This window comes from Pseudophryne corroboree, chromosome 2, assembly GCF_028390025.1.
Source record: "Pseudophryne corroboree isolate aPseCor3 chromosome 2, aPseCor3.hap2, whole genome shotgun sequence".
Classification (NCBI taxonomy): domain Eukaryota; kingdom Metazoa; phylum Chordata; class Amphibia; order Anura; family Myobatrachidae; genus Pseudophryne; species Pseudophryne corroboree.
The window spans coordinates 658,260,916-658,288,196 of NC_086445.1; the positions used below are offsets into that span (position 1 = coordinate 658,260,916).

Sequence of the window (27,281 nt, forward strand, 5' to 3'; positions counted from 1 at the left end):
GAGACACAGAACTACTGCTGGCAGGTAACCTCAGGAGACTGTAACTCTAAACTACTGAGGGGACTTAGTAAGTAACATACCATCCTGGCATGTAATAGTTACTGTTTTGTGTACTGTGTGTGTATTTTTACAATAAAGGGCATTTGCCACTTTACTAAACTGTTTACCTGAGTGATCAGAGAATCCATATCTTCACAGCAAGCACATAACGACTGTGCTTGCGATACTGGCTATGTGCGATTTTGGCAAAGTGTCAATTTTGACTATCTCTTCTATAGAGATAGTCAAAATTGACTTGCCAACCGCGTGGGACCGCGCATCGGCATCAAATCGGGATCGCAAGCTGACTGTCACCTTGCGATCTGCACTAACTTTTCTTCCGATTCTGACTATATAGTCAGAATCGGAAGAAAAAAATCTCACCGTGTGTACACACCCTAACACTGTAGATGCTAGTTACTCCCCATGCATTTGATAGGACATCATTTTATTATTATTAACTACTAAAAATTAGATATTTATTCCCATTGGTTGCACCACATAGGGGAAGTGATGTGCATACCTAGGGGTATAAATAGAAGAACTAGGTCCCCTGGAGCTCACTTGCCATTTGGGAGGAGACACATTCACACATTGAACTCCATTATGTAAGTTATCCTGAGAATCTCTACTCTATACTATCAAATAAACTTACCAATATTAATACTTACTAAATTATTTTAATTATTTTAAACTGTTTACAGATTGCACTTTATAATTGAGTGCACCTGAATACTGGTATATAAAAATATGTTAAATCATTATTAATATGGAAAAATTATTTAAATTAATATTAATTTTAAATTATTAATCACTAATTAATTTACAGTGGGATACCTCAGTGGTCGTTAACTCTTAATAAAGAGAACGATTTCATCTGTAGATGCAAACCACATTACACTTTAAGACACTTGTAAGTAGAATTAAATGCACGTTAAACTAAACTAATGATTTAAAAATAATTAATTATTAAAGTGTCTAAATTATTTACAGAATTCTTATGGTCTACTATAAAGACCCAATCTATGCTATTGGACCATCTACACTTTATTGGTCCATTCTAAAGATCCAATCTACACTTCATGATCTTATAAGAACACTATCTAAATTACTAGTAAGTGAATATCTCCCCCTCCCCCTTATCATTAAAACCTATATGAATCAATTAGGTGAATATTTAGTAATGGATAAACCATTGTTCATAGGCACTATCACATTACGCAGACCTATAGAGGATCTACCTCATCTATAGAGGACCTACCCTATTTCTAGAGGACGGTTTCAACAAAAGAGTTCTCTGTTAGTAAACTAATGGAGTTTATATACTCTTCCTTCAAAATCTGAGATCATGTACGTATTTTGCTCTTTGTATCATTTGGTTGTTATTTCTGGCTAACTCATGTTATGTCCCTATTTGGGCATTGAATTCCATTGTAAACTTGGATTCTTTTTATGTATTCAACCATATTTAATTTAACATATAAAACAATGCCATTTATGTAAAGTTCTGATGTAAATATTGTTTTTGTTCTTCCTCTTTTCCTCATTGTAATACCAGCTTTAAACCGATTCCCCCTGATGAAGTCCTTATAAGGATGAAACGCATTGGACACAAAGCGCAATTCTCCTTTAACACACATGAACCTCAGCCCCTAAAAACTGTTGGTAATATAGGGGTCTGCTTGTTCCATCTGTTTTGTTAATGTACTGTGAGTGATTGTCTCTATTTGCATTTCGTTTAATACATTTTTAATATGATGATGCAGTTGCTGGATTAATTAGAATTTTATAATTGTGCGCCCTCAGGATCTGTTTTTACCATGTTTCTCTTAACACCCTTCCAGCAGAAGGGTTATTCTAGTGGTGCAGCCATAATATAAATAAGGGTAAACTGTTTTGTGTGTGTATATATATATATATATATATATATATATAGTTTAGAACCAAGAGGTGCGCCACTCAGGGCTCAGGATAAAAAAGAGAAACAGCAACCACCATGTCTGCAACGTTTCAATCTTATTCAGATTTTCATCAGGCTTCAAACATAACAAAAACATGTTTTAACTTTTAAACACCCATCACCAAGTGACCGCCTCCCAGCGCAGGAGTCCTCCCGGCGATGGCGCGCCCTGGTAACATTACCACGCACCTTCCAGATGCCGTCCAGCGTGGGTCTCGCCATCGCCGCGACGCTGTAAGGTGACGAAATTCTGCACCATGTATGCTCCGTCAAGCCCTGGTGTTCCCCCGGCGGCAGCGTTATGCAATGACGTCATCACGCACCTGCGTGATACACGTCCACCCCACTCGTCTCCATAGAGACCGGAGACAACCAACTGTGTAATCTGCAGTAGAAAAAAACCCAAAAAAACTAAGACCAGCACCTTCTCTGACATTAAACAATGGGCATAGACAACATGGTTAAGCTACACAGCACAATGCTAATTGGAAAGCTAAATTTAAACATTGTAGACAGAAGAACCTGTCCAGGGAAATATAATAATATTGCCTTTGCTGGTAAATAGAGATATAAAAATAATCAATATTTTATGATAAATCTAGTCTATAATAGTATTTAAGAATATAGTATATTAAAGTTGGATAAAAATCCCACATGCAGTCCCTCATCTGGGCTAGTGCTGCCATGCATTAACCACTATACCCACGCTCAAAATTCACAAAAAATAATATTTAAAACATGAACTATAATAAGGATCCCAATGTCAATTTGTCATTTAATCCTCTTGGTGCCATAACTCACAGGCAGATAATCCATTCTGTTTCCTTCTTAATTAATAGAGCACCCCTATCACCACCCCTCTTTGAGGCGGGTACGTGGTCTATCATGCGGTACCTTAGGCTCGCAAGACTATGGCGAGCCTCCAGAAAATGTTTTGCCATGGGTTGATCGCTCTCACCACTTTCCAAAGCCATTTTAATTGATGACCGGTGAACTGCCATCCACTCCTTGAATTTTCGCTGAGTTTTTCTGATGTATGATAACCCGCATGGGCACACTATTTGATACACAACAAAGTTACTATTACAGGTAAGATGATCTCTAATGCTGTATTTCTTTCCACTATGTGGATGACAAAATGTATCTCCACTGATAAGATACTTACAAGTGGTGCATGGGCAATGTGTAAATCCTCTTACTGATCTTGAGAAGAGATCTATCGTTTCGGGTCGAGAGATAGAGATATCATTTTTTAACAATATATCCTTTAAGTTTCTTGACACAGCATTAAATTAGTTTCAGTTAAGGAAAGTTCTTTTTCTGTCTTGATTAAATTCCTTAGATTTTTTGATATCTTATTGATGTCAGTGGAATGTACATTATAATTGACGACCCACGGCTACTTCTTATCCCTATTCTTCCAATTTGATTTTTTCAAAAGATCACTTCTGTCTAATTTCAAGATTTTGTCTTTAGTAGCACAGAGATTGTCACGATGATATCCCCGATTAACAAATTTTTCTATCAGCTGGTCAACTTGTTGAATGGCGACCTCCCTACTACTATTAATCTTCCATATTCGCAACATTTGCGAATATGGCAGTCCTAATTTTAGACTTCTAGGATGGCAACTGTTATAATAAAGCAACGTATTTCTATCTGTCGTTTTGGTGAATACCGTAGTATTCAAGGTGCCATTGTGTAAGGAAATAGATACGTCCAAAAATGGTAAAGAAGTTTGGTTCATACTGAGTGAATTTACTGCCGACCTATATAAATTCAACTAGTTCATCACGCCCGCCTGTCTAAATCATTAGCAGGTCGTCGAAGAAACGGGTATAGAACAAAAATGTTTATGTTATTACTGAATTACTGAAAGAAATATATTCCTCAATTTTGAACATATACATGTTAGCGAGTGCTGGTGCTACAGATGAACCCATCGCACACCCGCTAACCTGTAAATAGAATTTATTATCAAATAAAAAATAATTCATTGTCAAAATTAATCTGAGTAATTTACAAATTACCTCCCTCTGGTCAGCAGTAAACTCACTCTCAGCATTAAGGAAATCCCTAACAGCTGCTATACCATCAAGATGGGGAATTACGATGTTCAAGCTGGTCACATCCAAGGTAACCAGCCAAGCATCACTAGGGATCTGTGTTATGCTTTCCAATTTATTGAGCAACATTGTTGTGTCCAGTAAAAAGTCGCTGTACTATCAGTTGAAAAATTGAACCAAAAAGATTGCAGTGGGTTGTAGTAAAGAGTCTCTCACAGAAACTATTGGCTACCCCGGTGGGGGATTAACACCCTTATGCACCTTGGGTAGGGTGTACAGTAGAGGAGTCTTTAAAAATTCAGGTAGTAATAATAAAGCAAACATTTCTTCATTAATCGGAGCAACATTCAGCGCTTCTAATAGAACCTGTTTCAGATCACTTTTGAATTTCATAGTAGGATCATGATCTAACATCTTGTACACCTTTTCATCTCCCAATAGGCGCATAATTTCATCCTTGTAGTCTGCACGGACCTGTAAGACGATGCACGTCCGCTGCACGATCCGCTGCACGGATAATCAAATTAGGATTCTGGGACAAATTTCCCAATGCTGTTCTCTCGTATTGATTTAAATTCGGATGTATTATCTTTGTCTGTTTTACACAATTGAAGACCTCTTCATCCAACAGTCTCGTGAAGGTTTTTATCGTCGCATTGGTCGAAGGTGGTTCAAACGTTGATGTTTTTTTCAATGCCTGTAATTTGGGAGGAATGGACTTTTTACTTCCACCAATATGTAAAGGAGTGTTTTTCATAAAGTATTCTTTAAGTTTCAGTTGCCTCGTTAGTCGATGTTTTTATAACTGCCAATTAACGTTGTCAAATCCTGTCGTAGGCACGAATGATAAACCTTTAGACAGTAAGCTCTTCTCGCTGTTGTTACGTTCCTGATGCTCAGAACTGGAGATGATGTGAGTTCAGAGCACCAGAACGTGATGCTGAACTAAGGAGAGGTACGGGAATAGCCCCTAGCACCCTACCTCCGTTGTCTTACCCGCGTGGTCGACTCACGCCTGAATGACTATGGTTTCTTGGGCCCACGGCAGCCTCGTTTGAAGGGCGGATTAGGTCTGCCCAACTCCGATGCCCCCAGGTCTTAGAGAGAGACAAAGCATGAACCGAGACAGGGTAATAACAAGGGGACCTCTAACTAAAACAAACAGAAGCTAGGGGCTACTAACTACCCTAAAACTAAAGGTATGTGCGGCACGCCGCCAAGGAAAAAGGACAACAAAAGATACCACTGTCCGTTCCCCCACATGGCACCGCCGAGTTCCGGGGAGGACAGTGAAAAGCGGAAACCTCCGCAAAAACCTCCAACACAATAGTAATAGTAATGTAGCAGAAGCCGCTACTCACGAAACCGGGAGAGAACCCCAAATAACGAGAACCCTCGGATGACTGCAACATGTTCGTTTTGGACAGGAAGGATTCCAGGACCGGCTTCAGAACTCCAGGACTCGGGAGCACAGGGAGCAGGATCGACCAGATACAGCTAAATCAGGAACAGACGTTACCAGGCAGGAACAGCATGCAGGAAGCTATCAACGGCGTTTGTGTGAGGTACTGAGGAGGCATATAACAGGGAACCCTCCAATGGCAGTGCAGAGCCTGATTGATGAATGTCGTGCAGCTGCCTTGCTGCACGACCAGGGGAGAACAGGTGTGAGTACTCTCATGGCAACGGGGAACGCAGTCCGCCTGTGGCGTCCCCGTTGCCATGGACCCGGCGGCCCTGGGCGCACGGCGTCCTAGCGTTGCCAGGGACCCGGCGGCTATCGCGCGCACGGCGTCCCGGTGTTGCTAGGCGCCGTGTGGGAGCAGACAGAGCGAGAGGCGCGGCGCGCCTAACAGCTGTCAGTAAGTTCATGTGATGATAAATCGTAGATTACTTGTTCTTGTTGCAATATGGTGTGGTATACGGTGTGGTAAAATGTAAATAGGAGGCAATTCAGTATGATGTCATGTGATTAAGGAGTAACGTATATAAGGTACTACTGTGAATAAGGGACACTATCGCATGATATGATATGATGTGAAAAAAGTTGCACTACTGTGTGTCGTAATTTGAATTGGTGGTACTGTTGCATGGCCATGCTCCTTCCCAGCAAGAACACGCACCTTCTTGAGCTGTGATGCCGAATGTGCGCACTGTTCCTATTTAAAATATAGGGCGTAGGATCACCAAAATGAGGACTGCTATGGGTGAGGGGTAATGGTGCTGGGAAAGGGGTGCAGGGTCAGAGGCAGAACTAGCGGCGGTGATAGGGGGCACCAGTCAACATCTTGCCTAGGGCATCATATTGGTTAGGACCGGCTCTGTATGTCATGATGTGGTACAGAACTAATAAGGGTATAATCATAATCGGCCAGAAGAAAAATGACAGGAAAAATTCCACTCAAAATACTTAAAGCAATACTCTGCGGACAAAACATGTAAAACTGCATTGCTAAATGCAGACGGAAAGTGAAAGTAAGAAGCAATGGAAATTCCAGAGCTAATGAACACCAGGCAGCAGCGTGCAGATGGACAAACAATGACAGGCAAAGCTAAACACATCCTAGCAGTGTCATTAATGCATATTAGTGTGCATACTGTGCAATAGTTGTGCAGTATGTCTTATAATACAGATGCAAACAAAAATCACCCACTGTTATTGTAGGTACTCACATTTTTTGAAATAGTGACCATAAGTAAATGTTACTGCAAAATAACACAAAACATCTGTTCCTGCCTTCTTTGGGCCATATTCATCATGAAAAATTGTGAAATGAGAATTTTTAGTTTTCAAGTCTCACCCTCTCATGTCACAATTTTTTCAGCATTCATCATATAAAAATATCACTTCTGAAAAACTGCCATTTTGGTGAAGCAGCTTTCTGGAAAAGTGATATTTTTCTCCCTGCAGCTCAGGCGTCCATAAGGACTTCCTCACACAGTGTATGTGCCTTTTACACAGTGGTGCAAGTAGAAATATTTTCTTAGTGGTATTGAGTGCCAAAAAATGGGCGTGGCCATGTGTTTTGAGGGTGTGTGGCCACATTCTGCTAGTGGCTACATGACACAACAGCTCCTTTTTTTTAATCTGGATGCAAGGCTAAAAATATATAGTTTTGCCTCCAGTATAATAGAAATATATAGTAATGCCTCCATTATAACAGGAAAATACAGCCACTGTCGCACTCCCAGTAACCCTAACAAAGTGGGAGGAGCCGTCATATCGCTAAGCACCATGGTCTTTTTGCTTTGTGGCACATTATAATTGTGATAATGGCAAAGTGTGTGGCAGGTGGTACTGCGTACCCGCTGCCAAATTCTTATGGATACTCCATACCCGAGCGTACCCGCATACTTGCACCGCTGCTTTTACATTTAATTTGCCGCCAGCATCTGTACACCCCTCCCTCCCGCTGCTAACCCGGTAGCTTATAGTTTAATTCAATAGACACCCCTCCTCTGCTCACCGTGCACCCATAATTACAGATCCCGCACCCGCCATTGTAAGACACCTGTGCGCCCCCACTCATCCTTACCCATAATTTGCGGCAGTGTGAAGTCTGTTGCAGCTGCCGCCCTCTCACCCCCCTGCCAGGACATTCAGTTCCGTGGCTGCACAGCCAGAGCGCCCACTCTCCCCTGCCATTTACTTATTGCCGAGGCTGCCAGGTCATGCTGCATCCACGGCCCCACGGCCCCTGCTGTTTAAGCTGCCATGTAAATGGAAGCTTGTGAAGAGATTTGGGGGCTGTTCATCATCTCAGGATAGTGAACACTTTCATGTTCAAAACGGTTAAAAATGCTTTTCCGGAGTTTGATGAATGTCACAATTTCTACATCTCTAGGATGGAATTGTGACATTTAAATGGTAATAAACATTCCCTTAGCATATCTCCCAAGTTTATGGCTGCGGGGGTCAGGATGCTCGCGCCCCCCGATAAAGGGTTGTGGCCTCAGGTGGAGTGGGCGTGACTTCACCCTAGTGGGTGTGGCCTCATGGCACTGACCCATGGTGCGGCATTTTGGGGGCGTGCCCAGCACTCCCGAAGCAGCTGGGCAGCCCCCTGCTCACTTCCCAGCAGTGAATACATGCCGTGCGCACAGCATATATTTAGCGATCACTTGCTTCGCAGAGTAGAGCAACAGGTGATCAGACCCTCGACCCTGCCTGCAGGGTCTGATGTTGTACCCAGTCAGGCAGCCTCCCGACTGTCCCGAATCCAGCGTGACATTCCTGCTATTTGGACACTGTCCCACTGTCCCTCCCGCAAGTGCCCCTTACACTTAAGTCAACCGGAGGGGAGGAGATAGAGGTGGTGTGCGGTACTTACCGCACACAGATCCATGGAGAGTGCTGCTGGCGCCGCTGCCTAAAGTGTAGTGGACTGGGGAGGAGGGAGGGAGCTGGAGGGACCAAGCCGGAGCCACGCTTAACGCTGCTGAGCGGGAGAGCACCGTCTCTGTGCTGCCGGCACCACTGCCTAAAGAGCAGTGGGGAGGAGGGGGTGGAAACAGGAGGGAGGGAGCCAGAGGGACCGAGCCGGAGCCACTGTGTGACAGAAGCAGTGGCAGCCGGGAGCCAGCAGCAACAGCAGAGCGGGGAGAACGCCTCTTCCGACCAGCGCCTCCCTGCTTTGCAGGAGCTGCTGTGCGGGTAGAGCTGGCTCTGAGTGTGGAAAACAAAAACTGCACTCTTGTATATATAATTGCAGTGGCGTCATGAGGCGGGTGCAGGGGGTGCGGGCCACACAGAGGTGTCACCCTTCAATAGGGTGACACCAAACAAGAGCCGCACTCGCACCTGATGGGGGGGGGATGCGATCATAACTGGCAGCACCGCTGCAGATGTCCCTCTCGTTCCACATAGGCTGGCCGCCGTTGCTGTGAATGCTGGGATGCGCTTCCCTCATCCTAGCATTCACAGCAGCGGCGGTGGCCAGCCAATGTGGTAGGAGAGAGACAGCTGCAGCAGTGCCGCCAGCAATCATGGAGCGCCGCTGCGGCTCCCTCCCTCCTCTTCCTTCTCCCCTGCCCCCGGAGCTGCCAGCACCGAGGAGCCTGACTGCCTGAGCCAGCGGAGAAATGGTAAGTATAATCTATTCTGTCTATGGGGTTTATTTACTAAAGTCTCGATTTTGTCCGAGTTTATTTTTTTTTCCAAAGTGGCAACACGGGAATTTACTAAGCTAAAATCTCGGCAGTGTTGGGGCTATTCGTAATGGTTTTCACGGCAGAGGGCAGAAATACGAATGAATAGACCATCGGTCAAACGCGGCTGTTTGTTCATACAACACAGTAATTTACTATTCATTCGTATTTTGATGTTTGTCCGTGAATGGTCAATTGCGGTCGTATTTTTTTGTGACTCATAAAAGAAAGCAGCGAAAAAATAGACCTGCTTTGTCCTGGCATGTTTACATGTGTGTCAACTTCTATATCAATCACACCTGAATTAGGATGCCTATAAAAGGGCACATTTGAAACATCCCTCACTCAGAAATGGCTGGTGTACTATGGTGCAGTGATGTTTTGTGTGCTGTGGGATTCCTGAGACTGCGACATAAGGCTGGAAGAAACCAGGGCCAGGAAACTGAACATGGTCAGCAGGTTGTACAGGTGCCGCAGAGACTGCACAGGCCTCGTTTTTTTAGGGGGCATTTCAACTTAAACGCATTGGCCAATGACAAGGTAATACAGATGTTCCACCTAAATCGAGCAAACATTTTCCATCTGTATGACCTTGTCAAACTGGACCTAGACCCTGAGACAGCACACTCTCGCCCTGTCTTAGGCCTGCACAAACTCCTGGCTGTGTTGCACTTTATGGCTACTGGTAGCTTTCAGGCTGTGTCTGGCGATGTCATTGGGATCTCACAGCCCTCCTTTTCAAGAATCCTAACCCAGGTGATGTATACCTAACATCCTCATCTGTTGTGTTGTTGTTGTTGTTGTTGTAGTAATGTCATTACACAGTGATGATGTAATTGTATTTCATCTCACTACCCTCCTTTTTTTTCAAATACACACAGGTGTTGGATGCTTTGCAGCCCCACATTGATGCCTCAATCTGCTTCCCTACCCAGGAGTCTCAGTGGCATGCCAGCAGAGTACCTTTCTATGGGCTTGCTGGCATGCCCAATGTTCTGAGAGCCATAGATTGCACACACATTCAGCTGAGAGCACCTAGGGGCAGGCAGCATATATATACAAATAGACATCTTGATCACTCTACAAATGTCCAGGTGGTTTGTGATGCAAAACTAAAAATCATGAGTGTTGTTGCTGGTTACCCTGGTGGCTGCCATGACTCCTTCATCCTCAGTCAGTCATCTCTCTTTGATAAATTTGAGGACGGACAAGTGCCAAATGGATGGCTGCTGGGTATGTGACTTGATATATGTTGGCCTTTGTATACTAGTCAGAAATCCACCCTGTTAGTTATGTGTTACTGTATATGTATGTTACACATGTTACTATATACGTTTTTCAGGTGATGGGGGATATGGCTGTTTCTCTTGGCTTCTGACTCCATTGTCCTGCCCTGATTCCTCTGCTGAACACAATTACAGTAATGCACATAAGTCCATGCGGAATGTGATAGAAATATGTTTTGGTGTGCTGAAATCTAGGTTTCAGTGTCTGGATAAGTCTGGTGGCCTTTTGTTGTATCGTCCCTTAAAGGTGACCAGGATTGTGTTCTGCTGCCGATTTCTTCATAACATGTGTTTGCACCAACATCTACCACATGTTGTTGAGGAGAAGGATGAAGAAAACAGTCAGAAAGCAGAGGAGTTAGATACATCTGGCGACACTTGAAGTACAGATGTAGGGAGGCAGGTAAATCAAGAACTGATAAATCTTCATTGTTAAGGTAAGTATTGTCATGCCTGAGGTCTGACTCTAAACAAGTGGATATCTCAGGCATAGGGCTGACTGGAATGTGAATCTGGGAGCTTTGATACATAACCAGGATATGGTAAACTTGAGTGTAGGCCCAAAGGCGTGACCAGAATGTAGGAGAATATAAGATAAAACAAGTCTTTTATTCAGCAAGCAACATGGTACAGATAGCGGCAGATGGTATTAGACTCAATGATCGGTATCACAGATAATGCAGTAACATTGGCACAGGAACAAGGTAATGCAGAAGCATATGTAACATCGATGGCAAGATGTAATATGAGATGCAGTGTGAACCACTGATGAAGTTCTAATATAATGAGCACACGATAGCAGACACAGTTGCAGTGTAAACCACTGATGAACTCAATGTAGAGGAATACACAATGCTACTGACCACTGGAGAAGAAAGGATACCGATGGTACTGGGTATTGATGGCAGAGCACCAATGGAGCTAGAGATAAATGGCGGATCACCAATGAAGCTGGAGATCGATGGCGGAACACCGATGAAGCTGGAGATCGATGGCGGAACACCGATGGAGCTGGAGATCGATGGCAGAACACCAATGGAGCTGGAGATCGATGGCAGAACACCGATGGAGCTGGAGATCGATGACGGAACACCGATGGTGATGAGTATCGATGGTGAAACACCGATGGAGCTGGAGATCGATGGCAAAACACTGATGGAGCCAGACAGAGCTGCAAGCAGGATGGAACTCAGATCTCAGGGCAGAATGGAATCTCCTGGAAGCAGCTAAGAGCAAACATCCATAAAGGGTATTACAATCATAGCACTGGCGTTCAGGCAGTCCTTACCCAGCATTATTATAGGAGCCAGTGTGCAGGGATTGGCTGGGATGATCAGGTGGTGTACGGAAGCTCAGACAGTCACATAATTGGCTGTGCTGCAGTCAGGTGATCAGGACTTTTCACAGCAGTACTCAAGGTTTAGGCTCTGATGTGGATTGAGGCCTAGTAGGCCCAAACACTAGGAAGCAGACTTTATGCTGAGAGAGCTATACAGGAATAGCATGTAAAGGCTTTACTGCAAGCTGGGTGTGATAAACAGAGCCTAGTTGCTGAACACTGGATCTTGGCAATTACTCACACAGTAGAAGTTCTGCTCAGGTGCTAACCAGCAAGTAATCAAGACTGCAGTTTGTATGAGAAGCAGATGTCTGTTTGCAGAATAAGCAGAGGTAAACCACAGAACATGAGAATTACAGTCAGGATCATGACAGTACTCCCCTCTTTATGGGTGGACTTCGAATACCCATCTTGAAATTTAGGATATTCTTGGAAAATAATTTACATCCGGAAACTGAAGAAATAAGATCTAGACAAAGTCAGAGACAACTTAAACTGGATTCTTAGAAGTCTTCCCAATCTTCTTCTTCTGAAGCCAGACTTTTGTCATCCAAACAAGTGGACCATTGACCATCACTGTAAGTAGAATTATCTTTCTGGGAGAAGATAATGCTAGGAAGAATAGTTCCACCCATAATGTAGCTTGCGTCATCAACAAATTCACTTTCGGAAACTGAGTCCAAGTCCAGAGTGAGCATGGGAACATTTACATTAGTGGAGAGAAATGCTATGCCAGACTGCACTTCACAGAATTTTGAACTACACGATGAACCAGAAGCAGAACCAAAGGAAACGTAACCAAGTCTTAAATCAGCAGACCATTGTTCTTGAACTGGTTTTGCTGTATTTCTTTCCTTGCAACTTGGAAGTCTTTGATACCTTGATCTTGCACAGGTAATGATGCTGTGGATGAGTTCGTAATGGACGGATACGGACAGTCAGTTTTTGGGGCAAATTCCCGTTGAAAGACTTTAATGAAAGCAGAGAGAGCAGTTAGTATTGGATCGTTGGAGTCAATAAGAGGAGTAGCCCACTCCAAAGCTTTGCCCCTGAAAGCTTGAAGGAAATACTTGATTGCATTAGATGGAGTAATGCCATCAGTTGATTTTGACTCAATATCCAAAAGGTACTGACGTGCTAGAGCACGAAATTGGATTAAATCTCCCTCGAAGAAAACAGATGGAGAAACTTCAGATGAACACTTGGCAGAGTGATCAGTAGACAAAGACTTAGACTCTTGAATTAGATTGGTAGCTGCAGACCCTGAACTTGTTGATGAGCGAATAGACACGGAGACAGATGGAAGTCTATTCTTAAGACTGGAAGATGGAAGTCCTTTATTGGGACAGGCTGACATAAGTTCTTTACCTGAACAAACTGAAGGATCCAGATTGAATCCTGATGAACTTGACCTGGCTGGAACCAGAGAAGACTGTACCGGACTTATGGACGAGACCAGATTGAGTACAGACAAAATTAAACCGGCTGGGACCGGCGGAGACTTTGGACCTATGGATGGAACCGGATTGGGTCCAGAGATATTGGAATTGGCTGGAACCGACAGAATCTTCAGACAGATGAATGGAACCGGATTGAGTATGGAGACAGTTGAGTCAGCTGGAACTGAAGGAGTCTTTGGACCTACGGATGGAACCGGATTGGGTCCAGAGATATTTGAATCGTCTGGAACCGAAGGAGTCAGAATCCGGTTAGAACCAGAATGAATGTAATCCAAGTGTTTAGTTAGTCCATCCTGATCTGGACAACACTGGATGCCAACATGGTAACACTCTCAGAAGGCAGCAATCAAGAATCTATGTCTGTATCTGTGTCCCTAAGAACTGGAGATGGATGGCGGATCACCAATGGAGCTAGAGATCAATGGCGGATCACCGATGGAGCTGGAGATCGATGGCGGAACACCGATGGAGCTGGAGATCGATGACGGAACACCGATGGAGCTGGAGATCGATGACGGAACACCGATGAAGCTGGAGATCGATGGCGGAACACTGATGAAGCTGGAAATCGATGGCGAAACACCTATGAAGCTGGAGATCGATGGCGGAACACCAATGGTAATGAGTATCGATGGCGGAGCACTGATGGAGCTGGAGATCAATGGCAAAACACAGATGGAGCCAGACAGAGCTGCAAGCAGGATGGAACTCAGGTCTCAGGGCAGAATGGAATCTCCTGGAGCAAGGTAACCTGAAAGCAGCGGAGAGCAAACATCCATACAGGGTATAACAATCATAGCACTGGTGATCAGGCAGTCCTTACCCAGCATTCTTATAGGAGCCAGTGTGCAGGGATTGGCTGGGATGATCAGGTGGTGTGCGGAAGTTCAGACAGTCACATAATTGGCTGTGCTGCAGACAGGTGATCAGGACTTGTCACAGCAGTACTCAATGTTTAGGCTCTGATGTGAATTGAGGCCTAGTAGGCCCAAACACTAGGAAGCAGACATTATGCTGAGAGAGCTATGCAGGAACAGCATGTAAAGACTTTACTGCAAGCTGGGTGTGATGAACAGAGAGCCTGGTTGCTGAACACTGGATCTTGGCAATTACTCACACAGTAGAATTCCTGCTCAGGTGCTAACCAGCAAGTAATCAAGACTGCAGTTTGTAAGAGAAGCCCCCCCCCCCCCCCGCACAAATACAGTGCAGCTCCTGCGGCTGGCCGAGAGTTACTTGTCGCTCCCGCTGGCCACAGCGGCTGCGTGAGACGTCACACAGCCGCCGCGGCCCGCCCCCGAACGGTCCAGCTATGCCTGCATTGGCCGCACCGCTCCCCCTAAACGGCAGCTAAACGCCGCCGTTCAGCCCCCTCCCGCCTAGCGACCGCCTCTGTCTCAGAGGCGATCGCTAGGTAACAATGGCTGCCATGCACCGGCGCACTGCAGCACCGGCGCATGCGCAGTTCCAACCCAATCGCTGCGACAAAAACTGCAGCGAGCGATCAGGTCGGAATGACCCCCATTGTGTGTTGTTGTTTGGAGTACACATCATATTATGCGGCAGATGGATTAAGGCTGGAGAAGTCATTAAGCAGTGCTAGCAGTGTTGGCAGGTGCTAAAGCACTAGGTAATCCTGACTGCTTTTGTAAAAGCAAGTTACTATCTGAATGCCTGTTCCGTATTCACTTTCCACTTATCACTGTTTTTTGTCTTCTCCATGCTGAATACATCTGGCCCTATGTGTGGTGTTCCAGGGTGTTTAAGGGACACAAACTTTGTTCCGTCAAAAAAGTTTTTATTGTTTTGTTTGCTTGTTAAAGCCAGCATGTTTTGAAATAAAAACACATCTCCTATATAATAGCCCAGATCTGTGACTTTGTGACTCATTTGCTAACGCTGGGCGGAGTCACAACACTGAGCGGAGTTAGTCAAATGAGTCACAGATCTGGGCAAATCTATAGGAGACTAGGAGCAGAAGCAGATGGTATGGGCATGGCATAGGCAGGGGTGCAGTATGGGCATGGCATAGGCAGGGGTGCATACCTACCAGCTTTCTTCAGGCAGGAGGGACACACATGCGGCGAAAAGGGGTCGTGACCAACGAAAAGGGGCGTGGCTTCACCGATGGGTCCCCGTTTTCGTCAGTGAGGGGGCATGCCCAGCGCTATGTGAGCTGCTGGCATGCCCCCAGGGGCGGATTATGAGTCCGGGGGGCCCTGGGCACTTGAGACAGGGGGGCCATATCTCATTGCTGTGCCTGCTGTGGGTTTGGGGGCGTGGCCTAATCACGGCTGCGTGGCCACGCTGCCTTATGCAAATTCCGGAGATTTTTTTTTTCATGGGATTTTGGCCCCTCAGCTAGGGGTAAATCCAGAGGGGGTGGTCGCTCCCCCCTACACACCCGCACAGGCAGAAGATAGCAGGTGCCTCCCTGCAACACCACAGACCTGCCAACACGCAGCAGCGTGCGCTGGCTGTAGCACAATGCTGCTGCTGTTACTGGCAGGACGGGGAGCTTAAGAGCTGGGACAGAGCTACTCCAGCCAGGGAGGCCCCTAAAACTGTGGGGCCCACGGTACGTACCCCCTGGCCCTCCCCCCTCTCCTCCTGTCTCCACTAAATAGATGCTGTGCGCATCTATTCACCGCTGTTCTGCTAAGCAGAACAGCGAGTTCAGGAGCTTCCCAACTGACCCCCCTTCACCGCGGGCCACTGCGGGCCACGGGTGGGACAGCGGGACAGACCCCAAAAAATGGGACTGTCCCGCGAAAATCGAGACAGTGGGGAGGTATGGGGTTGTGTGAGGGGGTATGCCGTACAGACAGACGGGCACCGGCTCACTGTGTGCTTGACCCCCCCACATCAGCAAACTCAGCAGGGGCTATCTGGCGCGGAGGAGCGTCACTTTCTGGCACACTCCACGCTTCTTAGCTGCAGTTTTGTGGGGCACCTGCCGCTGTGCAGGTTCCATAGTGCCTCTGTTATCTCCAGCCCCGGCAATCCCACCGCTAGCTGCAGCGCTGCCACCCGCAGTGAGGTGCGCCCAGCTCCTTCACACACTTTAGCCGGCGGGTAGTGCTGCAGAAGTCCGCGCTGATTGCAGGCTCCGACCCCCTCCTCCCTCCAGCCGCAGCGTCTCCTGGGAGCTAACCAGTCACTCCCAGTCTCCCCTCTCTATAGGGCCCGGCAGCCGCGAGGCCCGCGCCGCGTGCACGCTACGACTCCCTCCTCCCTCCAGCCGCAGCGTCTCCTGGGGGCTAACCAGTCACTCCCAGTCTCCCCTTACCACAGTGCCTGGCAGCCGCGAGGTCCGCGCCGCGTGCATGCTATATGACCCCCTCCTCCCTCCAGCCGCAGCATCTCCCGGGGACTAACCAGTCACTCCCAGTCTCCCCTTACCACAGTGCCTGGCAGCTGTGTGAGGTCTGCGGTGTGTGACTGAGGAGGGGGGGAGGGATGCGGACGGGCAGAGGAAGCAGGACTCCAGCCTGAGAGAGTCAGCCATGCCAAATCTCCACCAGCAGCAGATCCCAACAGGTTGGAGTGGAACAGCAGCAGTGACTCCGGTAAGACACATCTGTTTGTCACCACTGTTCTGTCCCTAATACCAATCTCTCCCGTGCCCTGTGTTCTGTCGTGTCCCTGTCACCCCTGGCCTTGCCCTGTCACCCCTGGCCTTGCCCTGTCACCCTTACCCTGGCCCTTTCACCCGTATCCTGGCCATTTCACCCTTATCCTGGCCCTTATCCTGGCCATTTCCCCCTTATCCTGGCCCTGTCATCCTTATGCTGGCCCTGTTACCCCTATCCTGGCCCTGTCACCCCTGTGCTTGCCCTGTCAACCCTATAATGGCCCCTTGCGACGGTGTGAAGAGCGCCAGTAGGGCGCGATGAAGCACCTAGTGTAACAATATGTATACATTATAGCAGAGGTTCTCAAACTCGGTCCACTGGGGCCCACACAGTGCATATTTTGCAGGTCTCCTCACAGAATCACAAGTGAAATAATTAGCTCCACCTGTGGACCTTTTAAAATGTGTCAGTGAGTAATTAATACACCTGTGCACCTGCTGGGTTACCTACAAAACATGCACTGTGTGGGCCCACGAGGACCAAGTTTGAGAACCTCTGCATTATAGAGATGAGCGGGTTCGGTTCTTAGAGAACCGAACCCTACCGGACTTTGCCTTCCGAGTCCGGATCCATTTTCCCTCTTGACTTGGAAACCCGAATGCGGCAAAATGTCATCATCCCGCTGTCGGATTCTCGTGGGATTTGGATTCCATTTAAGGAGCCGCGCATCCCCGCCATTTTCACTACAGTCTCGGAGAGTGTATAGAGAGTACGTGTCCTCAGTGTTCAGTGTCTGTGTGTTGGGGCGGGAAAGTGGGGTGGCAAGTGGAGTGCTGCTCAGACCAGTCCAGTGTAGTCACTCAGTGTATTGTGCTGCATCAGTCCAGGCAGTCACAGTGTTGGTGTTCTCTGCTGCCATATATCTAGTGTAGCTGTAAAGTGGTACTGTATTGTGCAGACCAGTCCAGTGTAGTCAGTGTATTGTGCTGTATCAGTACGGGCAGATATATCTAGTGTAGCTGTAAAGTGGTGCTGTGTTGTGCAGACCAGTCCAATATAGTCAGTGTATTGTGCTGTATCAGTCCAGCCATTCACAGTGTTGGTGTTTCTCTGCTGCCATATATCCAGTTTAGCTGTATAAAGTGGTGCTGTGTTGTGCAGACCAGTGGTAGTGTGCTGTGTCATCAGTAATTCCAGTGACGATATACCCTATATGTCCACTGCTGCAGTATAACAATTCTAACAACGTGTTGTGCTGTATCATACCAGTGGTAGTGTCCTGTATCATCTAATTCCATTGACGATATACGCTGCTGCTATATGTCCACTGCTGCAGTATAATAATTATAACAACGTGTTGTGCTGCCTCAGACCAGTGGTAGTGTCCTGTGTCATCAGTCATTCCAGTGACGATATACGCTGCTGCTATATGTCTACTGCTGCAGTATAATAATTAGAACAACAACCTGTTGTGCTGCATCAGACCAGTGGTAGTGTCCTGTGTAATCAATAATTCCAGTGACGATATACGCTGCTGCTGTATGTCCACTGCTGTAGTATAATAATAATAATAATAACATTGTGTTGTGCTGCATCAGACCAGTGGTAGTGTCCTGTGTCATCAGTAATTCCAGTCATTCCTGTGACGCATATTGTCTCATATAACTCCTAAAAAAATAATGGAGAACAAAAATTTTGAGGTGAAAATAGGGAAAGATCAAGAAGAAAAACTTCCTCCTAGTGCTGAAGCTGCTGCCACTAGCCATGACATAGACAATGAAATGCCATCAACGTCGTCTGCCAAGGTCAATGCCCAATGTGATAGTAGAGGACGTGTAAAATCCAAAAAGCCAAAGTTCAGTAAAAAGAACCGTAAAAAATAAATGTAAATCATCTGAGGAGAAACGTAAACTTGCCAATATGCCATTTACAACACGTAATGGCAAGGAACGGCCGAGGCCCTGGCCTATGTTCATGGCTAGTGGTTCAGCTTCACATGACAATGGAAGCCCTCATCCTCCCGCTAGAAAAATTTAAAAAGAGTTAAGCTGGAAAGAGCACAGAAAAGAACTGTGCGCTCTAAGATGGTATCACAAATCCCCAAGGAGAGTCCAAGTGTGTCGGCGGTTGCGATGCCTGACCTTCCCAACACTGGACGAGAAGAGGTGGCTCCTTCCACCATTTGCATGCCCCCTACAAGTGCTGGAAGGAGCACCCACAGTCCAGTTCCTGATATTCAAATTGAAGATGTCACTGTTGAAGTACACCAGGATGAGGATATGGGTGTTGCTGGCGCTGAGGAGGAAGTTGACGATGAGGATTCTGATGGTGATGTGGTTTGTTTAAGTCAGGCACCGGGGGAGACACCTGTTGTCCTTGGGATGAAGAAGCCCATTGTGATGCCTGGGCAAACTACCAAAAAAACCACCTCTTCGGTGTGGATTTCTACTCAAATCCGTACAACAGGTGTCAAGACATCTGTTGCCTCTGTCAATCTGTAATAAGTAGGGGTAAGGATGTTAACCACCTAGGAACATCCTCCCTTATATGTCCCCTGCTGCGTATTCATTAGAAGTCACTGTCAAGTTCAGAAACTTTGGGTAAGAGCGTAAGCAGTCCACTGACACCTAAATCCCTTCATCCTCCTGTACCCAAGCTCCTGCAAGCCACACCAACTCCCTCAACGTCAACTTCCTCCTAAGTCAGGAACGTTCGTAGTCCTGCAGGCCATGTCACTGTCAAGACTGAGGACTCCTCCCCTAACCGAGATTCCTCCTTAGGATCCTTGAGTGGTACGCCTGCTGTTGCTGCCGCTGCTGTTTCTGCTGAGGGAGTTGATCGTCATCCCAGAGGGAAAGTCGGAAGACCACTTGTACTACTTCCAGTAAGCAATTGACTGTCCAACAGTCATTTGTGAGGAAGATGAAATATGACAGCAGTCATCCTTTTGCAAAGCGGATAACTGAGGCCTTGACAGCTTGGTGCATCCGGTATCCACCATTAGTTTACAGTCACTTAAAGATTTGATGGAGATAGTGTATCCCCGGTATCAAATCCCATCTAGGTTCCACTCCTCTAGGCAGGTGATACCGAGAATGTACACAGATGTCAGAAAGAGTCACCAGTGTCCTAAAAATGCAGTTGTATCCAGTGTCTACTTAACCACGGACATGTAGACAAGTGGAACAGGGCAGAGTAAGGACTATATGACTGTAAAAGCTCACTGGGTAGATGTATGGCCTCCCGCAGTGGCACCAGTAGCAGCATCTTGCAAACACCAACTTGTTCCTAGGCTGGCTACGCTATGTATCACCGCTTTCCATAAGAGGCATACAGCTGACAACCTCTTACGGAAACTGAGGAACATCATCGCAGAATGGCTTATCGCAATTGGACTCTCCTGGGGATTTGTGATATCCTACAACGCAACCAATATTGTGCGTGCACTATATCTGGTCAAATTCCAGCATGTCCAATGTTTTGCATATACAATTACTTTGGTGGTGTAGAATTTTTTGTAAAAATGAGAGAGGTGTGCAGGAGATGCTGTCGGTGGCCCGATAAATTGAGGGCCACTTTCAGCATTCTGACACTGTGTGCCGAAGACTGGAGCACCAGCAAACACTCCTAAACCTGTCCCGCCATCAACTGAAGCAAGAAGTGGTAACGAGGTGGAATTCAACACTCTATATGCTTCCGAGGATGGAGGAGCAGCAAAAGGCTATCCAAGCCTATACATCTGCCTACGATATAGGCAAAGGAGGGGGAATGCACCTGACTCAAGCGCAGGGGAGAATGATTTCCGTCTTGTGCAACGTTCTCCAACCCTTCGAACTTGCCACACGTGAAGTCAGTTCAGACACTGCCAGCTCAGGTCATTCCCCTCATCAGGATTATGCAGAAGCAGCTGGATAAATTGAAGGAGGAGCTAAGATGGCGCGATTCTATGTGGGACTTGTGGATGGAGCCCTTCATTTGCTTTGCCAGGATTCAATGGTGGTCAATCTGTTGAAATCAGAGCACTACATTTTGGCCACCGTGCTCAATCCTAGGTTTAAAGCCTACGTTGTATCTCTCTTTCCAGCAGACACAAGTGTGCAGAGCTGCAAAGACCTGCTGGTTAGTAAATTGTCAACTCAAGCGGAACTTGACCCGTCAACAGCTTCTCCTTCAATTTCTCCAGCCACTGGGGCTGCAAGGAAAAGGATAAGATTTCCTAGCCCACCCGCTGGCGGTGATGCATGGAAGTCAGGAGCTGGTTCTGACATCTGGTCCCCAGACTGAAGGACCTGCCAACGATTACTGACATGTCTACAGTCACTGCATATGATTATGTCACTATTGAAAGAACGGTGGAGGATTATATGAGTGACAGCATCCAAGTAGGCATGTCAGACAGTACGTACGTATACTGGCAGGAAAAAGAGGCAATTTTGAGGCCCTTGCACAAACTGGGTTTATTTTACCTAAGTTGCCCCCCTCCAGTGTGTACTCTGAAAGAGTGTTTAGTGCAGCAGGTAACCTTGTCAGCGATCGGCGTAGAAGGTTACTTCCAGAAAATGTGGAGAAAATGATGTTCATCAAAATGAATTATAAAGTCCTCCGGGAAGACCTTTACCAGCAATTGCCTCCAGAAAGTACACAGGGACCTGTCATGTTTGATTCCAGTGGGGACAAATTAATACTCAGTGAGGAGGATGTACACAGTTAAAGGGGTGAGGAATTGGAGGATGATGATGAGGTTGACATCTTGCCACTGTAGAGCCAGTTTGTGCAAGGAGAGATTGATTGCTTCTTTTTTGGTGGGGGCCCAAACAAACCAGTCATTTCAGCTACAGTCGTGTGGAGGACCCTGTCGCTGAAATGATTGGTTTGTTAAAGTGTGCATGTCCTATTTATACAACATAAGGGTGGGTGGGAGGGCCCAAGGACAATTCCATCTTGCACCTCTTTTTCTTCTTTGCATCATGTGCTGTTTGGGGACTAGACTTTTTAAGTGCCATCCTGTCTGTAACTGCAGTGCCACTTCCAGATGGTGTAAAAGTCAAATTGCTATCTAACAAATATTTAAAATGCCAGCTCTAATATATACTGTGGACGCCTGCGCATATTATTACCATGTGCTATGAATGTGCGCTATACATCGCAAAACACTGCATCCCATATGAGAAAACAATACACCCACACATTATCTGAGTTCCAAAGCTCATTGATGTATATATTTGTTATTAAAAAATATGTATTCAATATATCACAATGTACAGTATATATATATATATATATATATATATGTATATATATATATATATATATAGTTACATGGTTACAATTTACATAGTAAGCAGTTATTACAATCTAATTCAAATACAGCCACAGCCAGTATTACATCACCATATTTTGCTCAAATGCTCACTACGCTCCATATCACTCTCTCTCTCTCTCAGTAAAATCATGCAGCCATCATCATCTGGGACAAAACAGGAAAAGCAGCCAGCTCTGTGTGTGATCACCTATACACTGCGTCTCTTGGGGGCGTATACAGATCTCTTGTTACTAGTCATGGGGAGGGAACTTTTTCATTCACGATAAGTCATTGGTCAGTTCATATGCAAGCCTTGAAGACATCAAAAGGGCTGGCCTGAGTTTCCGGTCCATCACATGCTTTAAATGGAATCCATTTGTTCTCATCAGAAGTGTGGCTTTATATTCCTACATTCAATCATAACTACTTGTTGCAATGAGCTACAACTTAATAACAGGCATCAAATTGATATACACATTAATCTGGTTTCTCCTCAGCATTTATGAGGTCATTTTTTTATACTGGCGGGGGTAGGACTGTGCCTCAGCAACTTATGCCACTTATTTATTCCAGTATCAATAGGTTTCATGCTGCCCAGGGCGCCCCCGCACCCTGCACCCTGCGGTGCCTGTGTATGTGTTGGCAACATGGCACGCTGCGCTCCCGCCAGCCACGCGGTACCTTTAGCCGTCACTTTGATTGAAGATCCTTTCTTCTAAAACTCACCTGTCTTCTGACTTCTGGCTCTGCAAGGGGGGTGATGGCGTGCTTTGGGAGTGAGCATCTAGGCACAGCTAGTGTTCAGTACCCTTCAGGAGCTAATGGTGTCCTGCAGTGGTGCAAGTAGAAAAAATGTCTTACAGGTACTGTGTGCGCGCGCCGAAGTGCCAGATACACATTGCCCCACAGTGCCAGATACACATTACCCCACAGTGCCAGATGCACATTGCCCCACAGTGCCAGATACACAAATGTCCCCAGAGTGCCAGATACACAAATGTCCCCAGAGTGTCAGATACACATTGCCTCACAGTGCCAGATACACATTGCCCCACAGTGCCAGATACAGAAATGTCCCCAGAGTGCCAGATATACATTGCCTCACAGTGTCAGATACACATTGCACCACAGTGCCAGATACACAAATGCCCCCACTGTCAGATATACATTGCCCCCCGTGCCAGATACAGAAATGCCCCTACAATGCCAGATATGCCCCCAGTGCCAGATATCCCCCAGTGCCAGGTATACATGCCCCCCCAGTGCCAGATATCCCCCAGTGCCAGGTATACATGCCCCCATGTGCCAGATATCCCCCAGTGCCAGGTATATATGCCCCCCAGTGCCAGATATGCCCCCAGTGCCAGATATCCCCCAGTGCCAGGTATACATGCCCCCCATGCCAGATATGCCCCCAGTGCCAGATATCCCCCAGTGCCAGGTATACATGCCCCCCTGTGCCAGATATCCCCCAGTGCCAGGTATATATGCCCCCCTGTGCCAGATATGCCCCCACTGCCAGATATCCCCCAGTGCCAGGTATACATGCCCCCCCAGTGCCAGATATCCCCCAGTGCCAGGTATATATGCCCCCCTGTGCCAGATATCCCCCAGTGCCAGGTATACATGCCCCCCTGTGCCAGATATGCCCCCAGTGCCAGGTATATATGCCCCCCTATGCCAGATATGCCCCCAGTGCCAGATATCCCCCAGTGCCAGGTATACATGCCCCCCTGTGCCAGATATCCCCCAGTGCCAGATATATATGCCCCCCTGTGCCAGATATGCCCCCAGTGCCAGATATCCCCCAGTGCCAGGTATACATGCCCCCCTGTGCCAGATATCCCCCATTGCCAGGTATATATGCCCCCCTGTGCCAGAAATGCCCCCAGTGCCAGATATCCCCCAGTGCCAGGTATACATGCCCCCCCAGTGCCAGATGTCCCCCAGTGTCAGGTATACATGTTTCCCTCCCCCCTCCTCCCCTGCTCACCGCTGCCGCCTGTCTGTGTGAGGGGAGGAGAGCGCAGCCTGCGCCTCTCCTTCCCCTCAGTCTCCGGCGGGTGTCTCAGTTTAATTCAGCGCCGATCCGTGAGCCAATCAGAGCTCGCACTGCGCTCTCCTCCCCTCACATCAGCGGCGGTGCGGCGGGGACGGCGGGTGCGGCGTGGAGTAGCAGAGGAAGGGAGGGAAGAGGAGCGGCGGCCCGTCGGTGTGGGTACGGCGTACCCACGGGTAAATTCTTACGGGTACGCCGTACCCACCCGTACCCGCCCACTTGCACCACTGGTGTCCTGTCAGCCAGAAGCAGAGCCATGAAACTATTCAGGAAGTTGGTTCCTACTTCTGCCCCCTAAGTCCCCCGAAGCAGGGAGACTGTTGCCAGCAGTTCTCCCTGAAAATAAAAACCTAACATAAGTCTTTTCAGAGAAACTCAGTAGAGCTTCCCAGGAGTGCATCCAGTCTGCCTGGGCACATTTTCTAAACTGAGGTCTGGAGGAGGGGCATAGAGGGAGGAGCCAGTTCACACCCTTGAAAAGTCTTAAAGTGCCCATGGCTCCTGTAGAACCGTCTATATCCCATGGTACTGAAGTGGACCCCAGCATCCTCTATAGACTAGGAGAAAAGGATTTACTGGTAGGTATTAAAATCCTGTTTTTAGCACAGACAAACATGGCAGGACATAAATGTCAAAACAGGCTAAAAACACAACTCCAAAACCTCCCATTGTCATATTGCAATATTTGGACACTTGCTCTGTGAACAATACTGTTATTGTCCTAATGATGTGAAGTATCCAACAATTTTCCATCCATACAACACCCAAAAATAGTTGGTAAGGGTTATGTGTTAATGTGCATGCCTGTGTTGTAGACAGGCTGTTTGATTGGTGTGATCCTATGATTTAATTTTCAACCAGATAATCAAAAAAAGATGCCTCATTAATACATGTTACACATAATGTGTAGCACAGAGAAGATATCAATCCAATCACATTTCCAAAGACTTGTAATAAGCGGAGTGATGAACAACTACACCAGTGAACTCATTTATACGTTAATTTATAATGATGATTTAATTTGTAAGCTGCTAACAGGGCAATCTATAGTGTCCATCATACACTTAGTTGCTCGTTTTTTGTTTTTTTTCTCCAAACAGGAACAACAACACCTGACATTTATTTTTTTCATGCAGCCTGTTTGGATGCAGATTTTCCTTTTCCACTATCGTGTGCCCGTGTTCTGGTGGAGCGCCTTGGTTGTGAGGCCATTGGCGATACAAGTGGAGTTGTCGTACCAGAACTGATGCTTGGTTGGTGTTGCTGTTGGGAACTGTGTTTGATTGAGGTTAGTGAGTGTTGCATTTAGTTCACGTGTTGCTGCAGTGTGGTTCTCCATAATGCGGGTTATTGATTCAATGAGCATTTGATTAGTTTCTAAAATGTTTAGGTAGCTTTGTTGTTGTCTGTGATGTTCATCCATTAGGCATTATAAGTTGCCCATTACATGTGTCATGTCTGCTTGCATTATTTCCATGGTGTTTGCCATGCGCGTTGTTTGCTCATTTTGGCAGCTGATATTGCAGCTTATTCTTTTGAGGTGAGATGGCAGACTAGATAAAATTTGTGTCTGTCTACGCAGGCAATCCTGATTAGTGGCCTGCTGTGTAGCCCAATTGTCCCAAAACACTTGATCTGGCCCTTGCGCAACTGGTGTTGTTGGGCTCTGTTGTGCTGGTGGTGTGTGTTGCAGTTGAGGTGTACTCACAGGTGGTGTAGGTGTGGCTGCTTGACTTATTGGCTGCAATTGTAAAACAATTGTCTCCTCCATTTCACTGTCTTTCTGGTGTGTCAGAGGGGTGCTGGGCTCGTTAGTTGTTTCTGGAAGGACAAAGCATTTTTGATCAGCTTCGCATATATGTTTTTAATATGTTTGTCAAACAAAGGCGACTCTACACATGTGAATGCATATTGCAATTGTTCTGCCTTTCAACAACATCACTACTGCCTTTAAAGGCTGCACATGCCTCTCTCATTGTTGCTTTGTTGTGTTCATCAATGTAAGAGCAAGCACATAATTTGGTTAGGGTGTCCTACCTACTTTTTGAGAATTGTTTCAGTTTTTTGCAAAAAGTGTTGTTTTTTTGTGTGAGGCAGTAAAACACACTTATGATTTTGAATGTACTAAACAATGTATCGAAAAGCAACAGCACACAACAATGTTTACATCCTTACTCCTTGTCAAGCTTGGCCATCTGTTTGTGTTGCAGCATCTTCCTGACAATATGCTACTGTATGGCTGAAGTGAACATATCTCTTTACTGGAGTCAGGAATCTTCCTTCCACTTTGTGGCCATTTTGAGCTTGGTGTTCTTCAGTACGTATTGTTGTTTGTGGTGTGTATGCAGTTTGTTGAATGTCAAAAACTGTCTAATTTATATATGTGTAACACCCTATTATCTATGCTCACTGGGGTGAAGAGAAGATATTTATAAATAGGCAAGGACCCTATGAATAGATATACCTGGTATGCTAGGTGTAAATATATGAATTGTTTATAATATACATATTGTAATAAAAGTGTAACTATTTTAAGTATATAATATATATGGGGGATGCTGGAGGACGATATATCCCTATGGGTATTGAACTATGGGATTATATGAGTAAATTGGCACGAGCGGGGATAGAGAGACTAGTCCAGAATCCCCTCATGCTGTAAAAAGCGTGATCGCATGCGGGGGAGGACTTCAAGCAGCTCATGAGGATAATGTCGGTTAGAGACAGTTACCCCCCGGGAAGAGGAGAGCCGGAGCGGTGAGGCAGACGGAGAGAGACGGGGTGGAAGGCTATATGCGGCCAGCCGAAGGGAGCTGAGTGACTGGCGGAGGAGGAGGCCAGAGAGCAGAGCTGGGGGAGCAGCGGATACGGCTAACCTGATCCATCTCCCGAAGACTGATGAACGGAGGCAGGCGGGCGATGAGCTGTTATGACGGAAATAACCTCAGCTGTAACCAGAGCCGCTAATGATGTTGCAGGTACAGGGGGACTGATGCCCACTGCTGTTATAGTGCTGCCTATAGTGTGAAACGCCCCTATCTGATACT

The 27,281-nt window shown here is 46.5% G+C and overlaps 1 long non-coding RNA gene across 2 annotated transcripts in view; it reads right to left on the bottom strand.

Annotated features, from left to right (window-relative positions):
• The window catches only part of LOC135051055 (uncharacterized), a 206,139-nt gene that overhangs the window by 20,221 nt on the left and 158,637 nt on the right, over positions 1-27,281 (bottom strand). Inside the window, exon 2 of one of the 2 annotated variants that reach the window (XR_010242014.1) lies at positions 2,189-2,384. This is a non-coding gene — a long non-coding RNA (uncharacterized LOC135051055). Of the gene's footprint in view, positions 1-2,188; positions 2,385-25,268; positions 26,056-27,281 lie in introns of those variants that run through there. The other variant, XR_010242015.1, reaches the window with a different exon arrangement.